The 15080-nt window shown below is 31.1% G+C and overlaps 1 protein-coding gene across 1 annotated transcript in view; it reads left to right on the top strand.

Annotated features, from left to right (window-relative positions):
- Positions 1 to 8096: 8096 nt before the first annotated feature.
- The window catches only part of LOC111700310 (putative defense protein 3), a 9951-nt gene continuing 2967 nt past the window's right edge, over positions 8097 to 15080 (top strand). The window contains exon 1 of the mRNA XM_023471180.1: positions 8097 to 8180. The gene's annotated coding sequence lies outside the window, so the exon portion shown is untranslated. The remainder of the gene's footprint in view (positions 8181 to 15080) is intronic.

Below are 15080 nucleotides of genomic sequence, written 5' to 3'. Positions count from 1 at the left end.
CTAAAGTTAAGGAAAAATTAGATTAGAATTATCATTACTAGAAATTCAAGGCGCTTCGCGCCCTTCTTTCTAGCCTTAGAGGGCGCTTCGCGCCCATCTCCTAAATTAATTGTGAACATGTTCTCTTTTTCGATGTCGAACCTTCTCTTAATGTCCGATAAAGTCATAGAATCGAAGTTCGACAATGAAAGATTTTCCAGAAAAATCTGTCTCATTGCTTTCTTTTGTGTGACATGAAGGACATTAGTAAAATTTATCGTAACAATTATAGAATACATACCAACAAACAAAAAGTTAAAAACCTGTGAAGAACACATGATTATCTGGTTTATTTCACTCGAGAGACCTGTGCATATCCCGTGATAATTCACATGTTGTCAAGGTGTTTGTCTACGAGTTGATCACTTGAGTTTTATATCATATGATGTTTACGGGATTTTTACATGAGAAAATTATTTATGTATCCTACATCTAGTTCCATTTAGAACCTCCTCCGAATGTCGGACACAGTCGAACAAATAAAGTTCGACTTAAAACAATTTTTCTTAAAAAAGCTCTCATTGCTTTTTCTTAAATTATTGACACGTAGGACGTTAGTTGAATTTGTCGTGACAAACATAGAGTACAGGTATGGTTGCAGCTTGGTCGGTACAGTACCCCTACCTGCTTGGTAAATAAAATAACATGTACAGAATCAGTCTTGAATATATTTCAACCATTAAACATGTTTGTAAATTTCAAAATATAATTTTATTGAAAATTCAAATACAGTGAGACAGCTAGAAAACTGTGCAATGAGAGGACGATATTCACATTCGGTGTTGCTATAAAATTAAATACTTTTACCAATAGCATGAAAATAATAAAGTGATAATGGGGTTTTTGATATTTTGAGCAGGATAATTGGTATGATTTTTATCTACGTTGGCATGCGATTATATCAATACAGTGAAGAAAACTTTGATTGTTTAAAGGAAGTGTTCGCGAAAAAATGAAAGGGGGTATAGCACGTGGATTTAACTATTCTGTCAATATTTTAGAAAACATTGACTTTGGTCAAAATATGACCTTTTTTACATATTTTATAGCCTTTTATCTAAAGTACTTTTTTGTTGGCATACACATTTTGAATAAAAAAGTATAAAATAATCAAATCTGTAAGTCTAAAGACTGTTGAGTTATAGACGAAAACATGTTTGATTTCAAATAAAAGAAACCGAATGCTTCTCTCTCTGATCGTTAGTTCAGGGTGATAGGCTTAATGCGATTTTGATCGCTACTAATCTTACTTCTATCTGTTGCGTCTATAAGGAGAAAATTGTTAAAAACGACTAATACCGAAGAACAAATTCAAAAAGATGCAACATTCAACTCGGATCGTAAACGAAGTAATCATATATTCCCCAGTTTTAAACACCTGAATCATATCTACTTTATAATTATTCTTACATTCTTTCTTTAAACCATGACAACAAAATCCTAAATAAAATAAATACGCTGATTGTTCTCATCCTGAATTAAGTAATCGTTCATGAACTATTTAACAGTATTACAGCGCTAGCAGAATATGTTTCTAAATTCTTAGATAAGCTTTGTATTTCCGTCATCCAAAAGCATCCTTAATTGTAAGTAATTCATATTAAAAAAGGCAGTTTCACTTAGAGTTTAGAGTCATTTGATAATACTTCGTAGACGTGAAAGCATTTTGGCTTTGGGGTGTGTGAATAAAGTATTTACTTTCATAATTCAAGTCTACCTTTTTTAAATGTATAAATATTGACTTAATATTGACTTTAAGTTGTGGAAAAGATACCTATGTATATATCTATATATTGGAGAGAAAAAGACGCATCATGAATTTCTCCAGTTCTATTTCTATTCTTCTAATATTCTCAGAAAGAGTTTTCTATTGATATTTGATGTAGAACACTCATAACTGCATAATATACTGAATATATATAGATAATATTCAGTACAGAGTACAGGGTACCCCAATATATACATATAGTCCAATAGATAATATTCAGTACAGATTATTATAGGGTACCCCAATATATATATATATACTCCTATAGATTAAAAGTACAGGATTTCCTCAAACAACTAGATAAATAAAGAGTATTTATTAAATATATGTTTAATAGATCTTCCTGAACGCAAACTTCCATAGATAGTATTGGGAATAATATATCAAACATTATAGAAATAAATAAACATTAAGAGCTCTAAAGGATATTTCTTAGAAAGANGGTAATTTTTTTTTATCAACTTTTATTTCAATGAAAAGGTTAAACATCAAATTAATACACTACTCAATGCTAAACTAAATTTTGATAAATTATTTTAATAAAATGAATGATGAATTGATGAATTGATGAATAGATGAATAGGTGAAAGGATGAATTGATGAATAGATGAATTGATGATTGAGCAAATTTGAAATTAAGAACTTTGAGAAAATCAAAAATTGAAAATTAATATTAGAGTTTAAGATAAGAGTTTAGGAAGGGATTAGGGCAATCATATTTGCACAAGTTAATTCTATTCATTCAACATTTTATAAATTCATTTGTTCATAAGTTCATAAATTCACAAGTTTATAAATTCATTAGCTCATAAATTCATATAATTTATGGATTATTTTTCCATAAATTCGTTAGTTCATAAATTCATAAATTCGTTAGTTCATAAATTTGTTGGTTCATAAATTTCTAAATTCTTTACTTCCTAAGTTCATGATTTCTATTTACAAACTTTCTTGTTCGGTAACTTATTAATTCAATTTCTAATAAAACTTTAAAGATTCAAATATTTATTTTGTATCAGAGATTAAGAATTGTAAAAAACGTAATTACTTTATTTTCAACTAAATACATTATGTTAAACTATTAAACTATTATTAGCTTTGCAACACCTTTAGATCGATGAATACAAATCACATGAGACCAATCTTTGCATGATCCAATCTAGTACAAGGATTCGCTCTGCTTAGGCATTTATTTTCACCAGCCTGTCTAGTGTACCCTGTTAGTTGAACCAGTGTGTTTTATGAAAGTTTTATGAAGTAGGTTGGTCCTAACGTGACTATGGTGTATAGAGTGATGAGGTGCGCTAATTCTTTAGTAATTGTACTTACCATCATCTATACCGAGAGCGTACTGCATATTTGTTTATTATAAGGAGATTTTGGCCTAATCTATAGTATATCAATATTAGTAAAAAGTTGTTAGTGTACAGTACTGCTAAATGAGCACACAGGTAGAGAACTATCCTCCCCTCTGGTTGGTCCTATTTGATATAATTTATCAGATTGTCCCCCCTGGTTGGTCCTATGTGATATGATTTATCAGATTGTCCCCCCTGGTTGGTCCTATGTGATATGATTTATCAGATTGTCCTCCCTGGTTGGTCCTATGTGATATGATTTATCAGATTGTCCCCCCTGGTTGGTCCTATGTGATATGATTTATCAGATTGTCCTCACATTCCATTGTATTCTGCCGAGCACTGTATTTCATAACTTTGCTTGTTGAATCTCTAGTTTAATGTGAGAGGAAATTAGTTTTCGTAAAGTTTAATTTTCAAAATTTTACTTTCTGCTTGTTTGATTTTATCTGGAAGGTATATCTACAGATTTATACTCTTTTAAAGACATTAGTTTTACAGGGTGTAACAACATTGCTAAATATTTCCGCCAATTTTGAACATTTATAAATGGTAGAACACATTTTGGAAATCCTGAGAACGTAGTTTTTTGATTTAATCTTGAATACTACTTGAATAATGCAAGAACGAGGACGACATAATTTATTGGGATTTTCTATTCAAGATCTTGACTAACCTTCCGTAAACCATTCAATGCACTTTTTTCAAAAGGTCACCCTGTAACGAAAACCATTATCGATCCTTCGTGTTGACTTAATTCATTTCAATTATCAATACTTATCAAACTTGCCAAATATTGAGGGAAAGCAATGGGAAGGGGATTGGGGAAGGAAAGGTGATAACATATCAATATACTCATTTATATTTTAAACATATCAATATACTCATTTATATTTTAAACATATCAATATACTCATTTATATTTTAAACAGATCAATATACTCATTTATATTTTAAACATATCAATATACTCATTTATTTTTATAAACATATCAATATACTCATTTATATTTATGCATAAACTCTGTAAATTATAAAAACTGGGAGAAAACAAATTTAGAACTAATTTTGCGTCTTTTCAATACTTTTACAAACAAACTCACTTTTATTAAGGACAGGAAAGCGTTTAAAAATACTTAACATTTCTGATTTAACTCTGTTTTGTACACCCTACAGGGTTACTCACAAAGAATAAAACTTAAATGAAGACTAAAAACTCATTTTATTCTGTATACTTTTTTTTTCAGAAAACAGTTTTTTTTTTCTCAATAAAAGCACAAAGTTGGCCGGCGTTATGAATATTATAAATTTAAGACAATGTGGAGAAGCATAGATTGTCGTCTTTCACTTCAAGACCAAGCAACCAAACCAAATATATAGAATATCATTTTGAACCCATGTTGTAACTTAGATCTCAGTATATATACATTCTGTTTTATTTATCTCGTACTTTTCTTTCACAACAAGAGAATGCATTTTTTTGCTCAAAATATTTTTTTTTCATATAATTAGTATCATCATTTTCTAATTCTTACTCGAGAGTTTCATTCAATTATACTCTCTTGAATTTCTGCCTCAATAAAGCAGGATTGGCTTTTTGTACTTTAAAATTTAAAACAGTTCTAGACACAATTTTCTGTTTAGAGAGAAAATGTTTTATGGTAATTTTGTTGCACTTTTTTGGCGGATTTCCCAGTTTTCTAAAATTTTGTAAAAGATTCTGAATTTTTCTTTTTCGGATTCATTTTAAATATTTTAGCTTGGGTTTAACGGGTTTATCATCTGACAGAAAATGTTCATAAAGAATGTTTTGTTAATAAGATTTCAAATCAACATGTTTTCTTTTTCATAGCAAATGTAAACATTGTAAAACAAACAGACTAAAGAGAAAAAAGGTTGAGATTTTGAAAGTTACCAAATGATACAATTTTGATAACTCCGGATAATCCGGTTGGGCTCCGTTTATCAATACACAATACATAATTAACATTGTAATCCTTATTGTCATGTTTGTTTATTTGTATGTCCGATCATAACTCATGAGCCCCTTGACCGATTTGGCTCAAATTTTAATTGGGAAACTTGGGAGAACCACGGGAATATTCTAAGCTTAGTTTAAAAATTCTAAATTATGTGGGTTGACTTTAATAGAGAAAGTTTGGTTTCCAGGCAAAGCTGGGCTTCCAAGCTACAGGGTGTCCCAAAAAAGATGGGAATTCAGTGACGAATTAGATATCGTCTTTGTTATAAATTAGCATTGTAATACCTAATTTAAAAAGCCATAATATTTTTTATGTCTGCTAGAGTTTATTTTATAAAAAGGGTAAAAGACTGTAAAGATGTGTCTATAATTCCTCCTCAAGATGAACAGTGAAGACGGAAAAATTTACTGTGTTTGTATACTGGAATTTTCTTGTTTTACTAAATACAACCATATGTAGTCAAAACATAAACAAACAAAATGTGAACATAGCAGACGAAACTCTTACAGATTACAGCTTTCTCAGTAGGTATCACTATACTAAATCAAAGAATTATCTTAAAAGACGATATCGAATTCGTCACTAAATTCCCATGTTTATTGGGACACCCTGTATAACTTGAGGGAGGAGGGTCGTTGATGGTTTTCCCTTTTATGGGTTCTTAGAGGACACTTTTTGCTTGTTTTTATAATAAACCATTTTTCGTTTTCTCAACAATCTTATTAACAACAGTCGATTTTAAAAGGGAAAAATACCCGTTTTAAAACTATGATAGGAGGTTCAAGGGGGAGTAGGGAACAGGGGTAGGGGGGAGAAGAGCAAATTTTTAATTGTTAATTTATCACATCTGGCTTGAAATCAGGCACGTATATAACAGTCACTTTAAGGACGCGCACACGTATAGTTCAATTACTTTGTAAATGTCACTTAATCTCCCATTAAAAAAAAAAATTAAAAAGCGACATTTTAACAAATTCACTGAGTATCGTTTTTGTTTTACTTGAGATAATAAAATATTTTTGATCATAAAAAACTCAATGCTTGAACTGAAATAAAAACATTAATTTAAGTTATAAAAAATTGATCCTCACTCCTTCTTTATGCTCTACTTGTGATTCATTTTCAGACTCTCAGTCTTTTTACAAAGCTAAAGTTTTTATACAGTCTCGGGATTTCCAAAATGTGGTCTAACGATTTTTTACCTTTAAAATTGACTTTAATATATTAGGAAATCCACACAACTGTTTAAAAGTTAAATATCTCCGTCATTTTTAAAGATTTAAAGAAGGTAGACCACATTTTTGAAATCTCATTAGACGTTAATCTTTGTTTGATGCACTGAATATAATCTATCATTTATCGGAAATCAAAGACGATATTCGAGTCATCTCTCAATTCCCATATTTATAAGACACCCACGTTGTTCTATTGCTTTAGTCTGCAGGTCACTCATATAGTATTCCGAGTCCATTAGCGCCTGATCCAATCAGGGTTCAGACATGTGTTTGTTGTCTATTCTGAACCAACAGAAATTGCATGACGGTAACATGTATCTTTCTATCTAGCTCATTATCCAATCAAAGATAAATCCTTATATCGGCGCTGTCAGTAAATGGAAATATTTACTCGTACTCAAATAGATTATCAAGGCAACAGAGAAATGGACAAATCATACACGACGTCACAAGTGTCAAATATAACAAGGAAAACGAAATTTTCTCACATTATTTGTTTTCCAAGATTAAATAAAAAAGTGTAAAAACAGAAAATAAAGAACACATAAAATTGCACTTATTTTACTTTAAGATTTAAGCACTTTATTCTAAAATTATCATTCTTTTTAATAATTTGTCAGACACAAAAATTGAGTTGACACTTGTGACGTCAGAATACAGCTGTACTGAGAGTGTACAAATTCTACGTTGCCATCTATTGTACTGGAATCTATTTGCTTCTAACGAAACTGTAGTGAGGTGCAAAACCTTATTACAAAACTAGAAATAGAAAATGCGAAAATTTCGTGAAAAAATGCGAAAATTTCGCGAACAAAATAATAAGAAAAAATGCAAAACTTTTGCAAAAAAATGGAAATTATGCAAAAAAAAATTTTGCGAAAATTACAGAAATATTAGAAACAAATGCAAAATTTTAGAAAATAAATCATCCGACATTTTGCGAGATTTTCGCATTTCGCACCTTCGCGAAAAGAAGTTTCGCTTCATTTATTTTCGCAGAAAATGCAAAAGTTCGCGAAAAAGTTTGCGAAATGCGACCGAAAATTTTCGCATTTTTTCCCCAACCATTTCGTTCGCTGGAAACCCTTTTAATTACTGGTTTTATCTATTACATAAGTAATTAAGGTGTCTTTAACGCTTTCCGGAACCTTTTCCCGGAAAATTCCTGAACGATTGTTCCTTAAACCGGAATATTCCGTAACGTTATGTATTTTCGGAACAATGTTCCGGAAATTTTCAGTTTACGGAAAAAAATAGTTCTGGATTTCCGGAACCTTTTCCATAATGGAAATGGAAAAAAATTCCGGATCATTTCTGTACGTAAACCGTAACCCAGAATTCTAGTGCTATTCATCAATACGTGTGATAAGGGGCTGAGACCGTTGATCTGGTTCTTGTTTTATCAAGCATGATATTTGGTTTTCAAGACCAAATATTTCAAGATAAATATTCTTCCCGTAGAAAATTAGAAAACTTGTTAGTTTTTGCTGCAAAAAATCAAATCATGCATTTTGCGGGATAAATTTAGAGAGGAGGGGGGGGGGGGGGGGTAGGATAAACCCTGTTAGTTACGCAAGGTGCGCTCTAAGAGTGGTTGCGTACAGTATACAGGTTGTGAGTAGCAAGGCAGGTAAACTAGAGTCCACCCTATACCTTCAATTCAATCTGTCATAATATCAAATATTCATGTTTCCTGGATTCTTTGATTCAGTGTTTTATCCAGTAATAGTTCAGCTGTTCGACAAGTGTACAAACCCGCAGTAGAAGTGAATTGTTATATTGAATTGTAGTTATCTAGGTAAACTGTGCAGTGTGCAATATATGTAATCATCATTTTACCAAGAATTCTCGATCCTTTTTTCTTAGTCATTCTAAAATCAAGTGTATAGGAGTTTGGAATCACTCACATTTATAAGTGATAATACGTGAGGTTAAGATAAAAAAAACTTGTTTCCGTATAAGCTATGTACAGTCGAATGTACAGTTATGTACAGTCGAATCACAACACTGATTAAAAAGTAGAAGTGTTCTTGTATACTGTATATTTAGCTGTCCTTTCTAGTGCTGTCCAAAGAATGTCATTTTCTTTGTGGAAATTCAAGATATAATCTTTCATATTTTCTGTTCCACAGTTTTCTGGTTCTCACTGTATCTTGTGATAAGCTAAGAAGCAAAGGTTTATCTTAGCACGTCAAACTAAAGTAGATTACAGTCAGATTAAAATCCTCCTTGTTTTTAACATATCTCCTCCAATCAAGGATGTCACAAGTCACCAGTTATGTCAAATTAATTTGAGATGGGGCCAAGACGCTTTCCGAATTTCTAGTTATAAAATATATGTGTCCACATGTATCTATATATATATATATGTTTAAAGGTTTACGACAATTTAAACGCAATTTTAACTTCAAACACTTTTGTTATTAAATATCCATAAAAAATTTAAACATTAAACACAGCAATTGATTTAGATATTTTCGTTAAAATTTATTTTTGTTGTATGATTACAGATCTGATTTATTTATTTTTTAGAATTTATCGAATATCACGCTTAATTTCAAGGCATCCCAGAGGGGGGCAGGTTCATTTCCCCCAAGGTTTTGATGCAAGGGAAGTTAATTGCAGTTGCGTATACTCTGCGTACATTTTGAAACCAGTTCTCTCTGAGCGGAATATGTAAACAAGCATAGATGCATCAGTGTTCGTTTAGTATCCGAGGAGGTTAACATCATTAAATTTTGATAATTTTGATAATTCACATAATATGTTTCCTATGACCAGTATATTTCATTGATTTTTTGTATCCCATTATAAATTATGCGTACATCTCTGAAATAACTTTCCTTGCACTATAACCTTGATTCCCTCACTCCATCAGTCAAAAAATCAAATGTTTAAATCTCAATATCTTTAGAACTCGATGTTGTAAACCTTTGATTTTTCAAACCCAGATTATTTGATCTAACAGAATTCATAGTTTAAATTATCTAAGGTTTGCAACATTTGGTTCCAAAGATATAGTGATTAGAAAATCAGAATTTGTGGCAAAGACTCAATTTCTTTGAAGGTGAAAACTGATTACAAATTTACCGGAAGTAACTTGATATTTATTTATCATGTGTCAAATATTAAACAATTAAAGAATGACTGCACTTGAGTTTAAAGTATTTCGTTCAACTCTAAACAAGAAATAATAATCTATAACAGGGTTACCCACAAAGAATGAAACTGAAAAGACGACCTGAAACTCTCTGTTAATAAAATACTTAAATTTTTACCCTAAACAGGTGGAGGGGGAGGGATGAGCCCCCCTTTTGTTTTTTATGTTCTAGTACTCTCATTTTTTCACATCTCCCTGACATTTTTTAACTTTAAGGAAAGGTAATTTACAGGATTTTTTGCAATTTTTTTTTGATGAGACAAAATGGTACTGGGCTTTTTGAGCTATAGATTTAAAAACTACATTTTTTTGAACATTCATTGTAACCCAATACATTTACCCAAATTTCTAAGGCATTTTTCTGGGGGTGGGGGGGGTTCTAAAATCCACTGTTTCTGTGCGTCATTTCGTTCTTCATTATTACTCATTTGTGCGTCGAAAAAACTCCGTCTTTCTTTGCAACAAGCAACGTTAGGAAATGTTTCCAGTTAATCTGAGACTGAGAAGACGATTTCTGGGTAATTTAAAAAAACCATAAATCCGAAAAATAGTTGCGCTAGCTAAATTTTATATTTAATTTAATTTTATGTAATGCATGAAGACTTGAAAAATTATCTTCCCTTATTCATAATTTGACTCTTTTATAGAGCTTCATTGTATGAAACATTTTTTCATTACAAAGCCCCCCCCCCGCACCTCCCTCCACAGCACACATCTCTAAAATTAGATCATAAAGTATCTACTTTTCACAGTGTTGAATTTGAGAAAAATGATGATTCATTGTTGCCTGTATCCGGGGGGTGGGGGGGGGGGATATTTCAAAGGAGTGGATTTGATTGGTATTTTCTTTGCTAAATCTTTTGAATTAGAAATTCAGATTATTTCATCTCACAGTTTGAAATATATAAGGTCCAAGGAATTGAGTCTAATTGTCACAAACTCTGATTTTCTTATCCCTATTGTCTTTGCAACCCAATGTCGTACTTAGATATTCCAAACTATAAGTTCTGTTAGATTAAATAATCTAAGTTTGAAAAATCAAAGGTTTGCACCATCAGGTTTCAAATATAAAGGGATTTGAGTTTTTTAATGTTGGTTTATAAATGTTTATCGTAAATATATATCAAGAAAGGTCTTACACGGGGTGAATTTACATGGCCTATAACTGGGATTTACTTTGGAAAATATTTAAGCTGAGATGCAAACCATTTTTGGAATCTTTGGTTTACTTAACAATTCACTATTTTTATTTGTCAGATCTGAATTTTTCTGAACATCTTAGATTTATTGAATTTAAATAGAGTAAAGAGGAATTGTTTATCTATCTGTAATAAGATTGAACTATTTAGAAGAAAAACGTTATATCTAAAAAAATGATCTAACTATGCTATATCCCGTTTCATACTTCATAAACATGCCTGAAACAAGAATGAATATATTCTAGACATTTGTTATTTTGTCGCGGGAAAAGTTGGAAATTCCCCCGCACCAAGAAGTTTTATTCCCCACTTTTATTCATCTAATTTCTTTTCATCTTTTCTTTAAGCAAATTATGAGTTAATAATCTTTTGAAGAAGCAAATAGAATTTTTAGACAGCAACAAAGCAGTATTATACAAAAAAAAATATGAAAATGTGTTGAAAAAAGATAAAAAGATAAAAGAAAAGCCAGCTCGACATTTCATGTGATTTGAGACTTTGTTTGTATTATTTCATGAAATAGAAAGAAAAAGCAGTAAACATATACAATATTGATAGGGTCTGTCGATTCTATTCTTAAAGCAGAAAAACATGATTTTGAATTTATAAAAGCGAAATGTTTTGTAAATATTTTTTACAATCCGACTTTCGCTGATTCTTTAAACATTTTAGTTAAGCTAATACAATTTTAAAATCTTGAATCATGAAATCCAATTAAAATCATTTAACAACACATGTCAAATAATTGTTTAGCCCCTGATCTTATTTTTTAACAAATCTTTGGTTCTATTTGGGAAAATCCGCGAAAACACACATTTTTTTGTGTACACAGTTGAAGACTGAATAATGGAAGGTAAACAGAGCTGAAAACTTTAGAATGAGATATCCTTAATCCCGATCGATTAATTAATCTGGAGATTAATAACGAGAGGAGAACAAGCATTATTTAATCTGAAGACTAAGAAAAAGAGTGGATTAAGCATTAATCCCGATATCCACCATTCTAAAGTTCCCAGCTCTGAATCTTTTGTATTTTTGTGGTTAAAAACGAGCAAGTGTTATTATTAGATCGGGTTGTATGGAATGTCTCATTTTATTTAGCAGACAAGCATGTTTAAACATTATACAGAGGGTTAGATTTGTCTGCATTACAATTTTTCATACGAGGGATCACTTCATTTCACTTGGTTTAAAAGAGAGAAGGGGGGGTGTACAGTGGGAAAGAGAGGGTTTAAGAACAATTCCGACATACTTAAAGGATTAAGTTAGAGTAGAGAGCAGCTTTACTATAATCCTAACAATTTACATTGAGTCCCATTCTTTTTTTCTATTTCTCTAACTTTTAACATAGTTTCAGCTTTTAAACAGGGGCTTATAGAAGTATTTTTCAAAAATAAATTCAAATCGATTCTAAAAGAAATAAGTTTTATATACATATATATATATATATATATATAAGTTTTATAACCTAGTTTGCTCAGGATGTTTTTTTTAAAAACTATGGAAAAACTTTTTTTTTACTAGACATATTGTTCTATTTGTTCTATTTCAGTCTCCGTACTGCACAGTTTACAGTGCACAGTGTATAGTGTACAGTCTCCGTACTGCATAATCTACAGTGTACAATGTACAATGTACACTGTATACAATTTTCAGTTCATCATCAATTCAAATAAGATAACGATATTAAAGTTTAATTTAAGTGGTTTGCAGCGGGTGTTACATTACTATGTTATGAAGTGATTGTTACAATTATTGAACGTATCTACAAGGCTAGAAAAGCTGTGTTATGTGTGCTGAAATAATTTGCGTTTAACAACTTTTTCGCAGACACTTTTTATATACCTAGTTTTAGTATTTTTACTTGTTTGATTTTTTTGGTTGGGTGTATTGATTTCCCTTGGAATGACCGGTTTCAAACTACTCTCACTTTAATTTACTGTGTTTTCTTTAATTCTTTATTCAGATGATGTTACTTGGTAGAAGAGTTTGGATGTTTAACTGAAATAGATTGAAGTATTATAGCAACAATATAACATTGATAAGAACAATTTTTATAATGATTTCATATAATTACTTACACGAATGTCATCTATTAAGAAAGAAATCAAAGTAAGTTTACATCAGCGTCCATGGTTGGTTTAAGCCTTACTGAAGCTATACTCAGGATCCAGGCATACATACGTGCGTGCGCGCAGCAATTGTACTTATTATATATAGTAAAATGGGAATAGATCAAATGCCTAATTTCAAAACATTGGGAATGAAAATTGACGAAGTTTTTTAATAACTAATAACTTAACGATTATTTTCGTTAATTAACGGAATTTTCAAAATTTTCCAGTTGTTAACTAAACTTTGCTCGCTAAATTTTTGATAATAATTACAAATTAAGCCTGCAATAGCAAACAAAAATGGACAACAAATTATCCAATTCCGAACTTGTTTTAAAATCACCCTTCATTCTTCAATACCTGTACTTTAGAACAAGTGTTAATTCTAGCTAGAATATGTCTGTATTTAATAAACGTCAACACGGCTGAACCGATGGGCCCCAAAATTTGTAAAGCAACTTACATGACCTCAGTAAAGGCCAAATTTTAATAATTTTGATGGAAAAAAATGTCGACATTTATTTTTTTTGAAAATGTACTGATTTAAAGAAAAAATTCGGGTGAATTTGAGATTGATTGGAAATGTTCACTTTTAGAGTAACAATAAAAACTAAATGGTTGATAAGAAAGCTTGATGGGAAACTTAAAAGCGTGATATTAGATAAAGCTATAAATGAATCAGCAAAACAGTTTGTAAAAATATAATTTCACCAGATCAGAGTTGTGATGTTTACATATATATATAACTGTGAATGGTTAATCAATTTTTCCGATTTTTATTTTTTTTCGACATTTATTATTTTTGAAAATACATGAATTCAATCAGAAAACTTTTGGAGAACGGAGAAAAATGAGCACACAATGGTTTGTATTTATTATTGATGGACTTAATGAAATTTGATTAAAAGTGAAGAATGAATTAAAGTGTTTTGAATTCTTGGCTCATGTGACCCCGTGTTTTAGAATTTAATATAAACAATTCAATGTTTACAGTCAAATATTACTATACGAGGGTCTAGAGTATACGAACATTGGATGAAGACCCATTTTACTAAATAAGTGATTTACTTGCTAATAAAACTTTTTTCATAAAAACAACATCAAATACACTTTAAGTTTTGCTTTACTGTCGTCTTCCTATTACATGGTTTTCTGGTATTCACTGCACATATTCCTCAACTTTTACAAACAGAGGACTAAACTTTTAAATCTTATATGCACGTGGCTTCAGTGCCAAAACAGTTCTTTTCCCCCAACTTGATGGTTAAACATTGGATACCATGTCTTTTTTCCAGGGTTCAACTGTTCTCATTGGTTCAAGGGATGATTTCAGTGTATCCAGTGGATATCAAGTTAAATCGATTAAGTTCAGCGCTATCCCATACAAAAGTTTAGCCCTCATGAACTCTCTTGTTCTATCCGAGTAATCTGTTCAATGTAAATGCATTCCTTGAGATATGTTCTCTATAGAATATCTGAAAGTATATATTTTCCGCAGCTCTATTAGACTAAGTGCATCCGTAAACTAATATATTCAACTTTTAGATATCATATATCTTTTCACTTTAGTTTTTCCTCTTAGAAATCCGAACCATATCAAATATTTAACAACTTATAGTTGATCAGCTTGAAAATCATTTACTTTTTTTACATATTACAGGAACTTGATTTCCTTATAATTTTTAATCCTCAGGGACAAAATAAAAAAAAATCTGAGGCGGAATTTAAAGAATTTGAACTGCGTTTAGACGAGGTTCAAACATTGTAAGTTTAACTTGAAATTTTTCAATTTTAACCGGTTACTGGTGGTTTAGCGAAGCGGTTTAAACTCATTAAACTTGGCCTCTGGATGCTAATAATAGTGCAGTGTTTAGTTAATTTTTTTATAAAGAAAATAAATAATTATTTACTTTATTTTTTACTCTCAAACTGCATTACATGTAGTACACTAACAGGGGCGGATACAGGATTTAAGTGAGGGGGGTGCTAGATTTGTTTGGGAACAATAAAATCCAGATTTAAGAACCAAAAGACGCGTTGCAGGCGAACATTTTTTTGAAGATAGATATTTTTTTCTGTTTTGCACTAGGATTTCTTTCCCTGAAGTGTTATTGAAAATCTATTCTGAAATCTCGAGGGGGGGGGAGGCTACACCCCCTCTGAATCCGTCAGGGGGGTGCAAAGGTCCTGCTCCCCCCCCGTATCCGCCTCTGCGGATACGGGGG

The sequence above is a fragment of the Eurytemora carolleeae genome, unplaced genomic scaffold, assembly GCF_000591075.1.
Source record: "Eurytemora carolleeae unplaced genomic scaffold, Eaff_2.0 scaffold395, whole genome shotgun sequence".
In the NCBI taxonomy this organism is placed as follows: Eukaryota; Metazoa; Arthropoda; class Copepoda; order Calanoida; family Temoridae; genus Eurytemora; species Eurytemora carolleeae.
The sequence above is the reverse complement of the archived record's forward strand: the minus strand, read 5'-3'. Positions and strand labels throughout refer to the sequence as shown.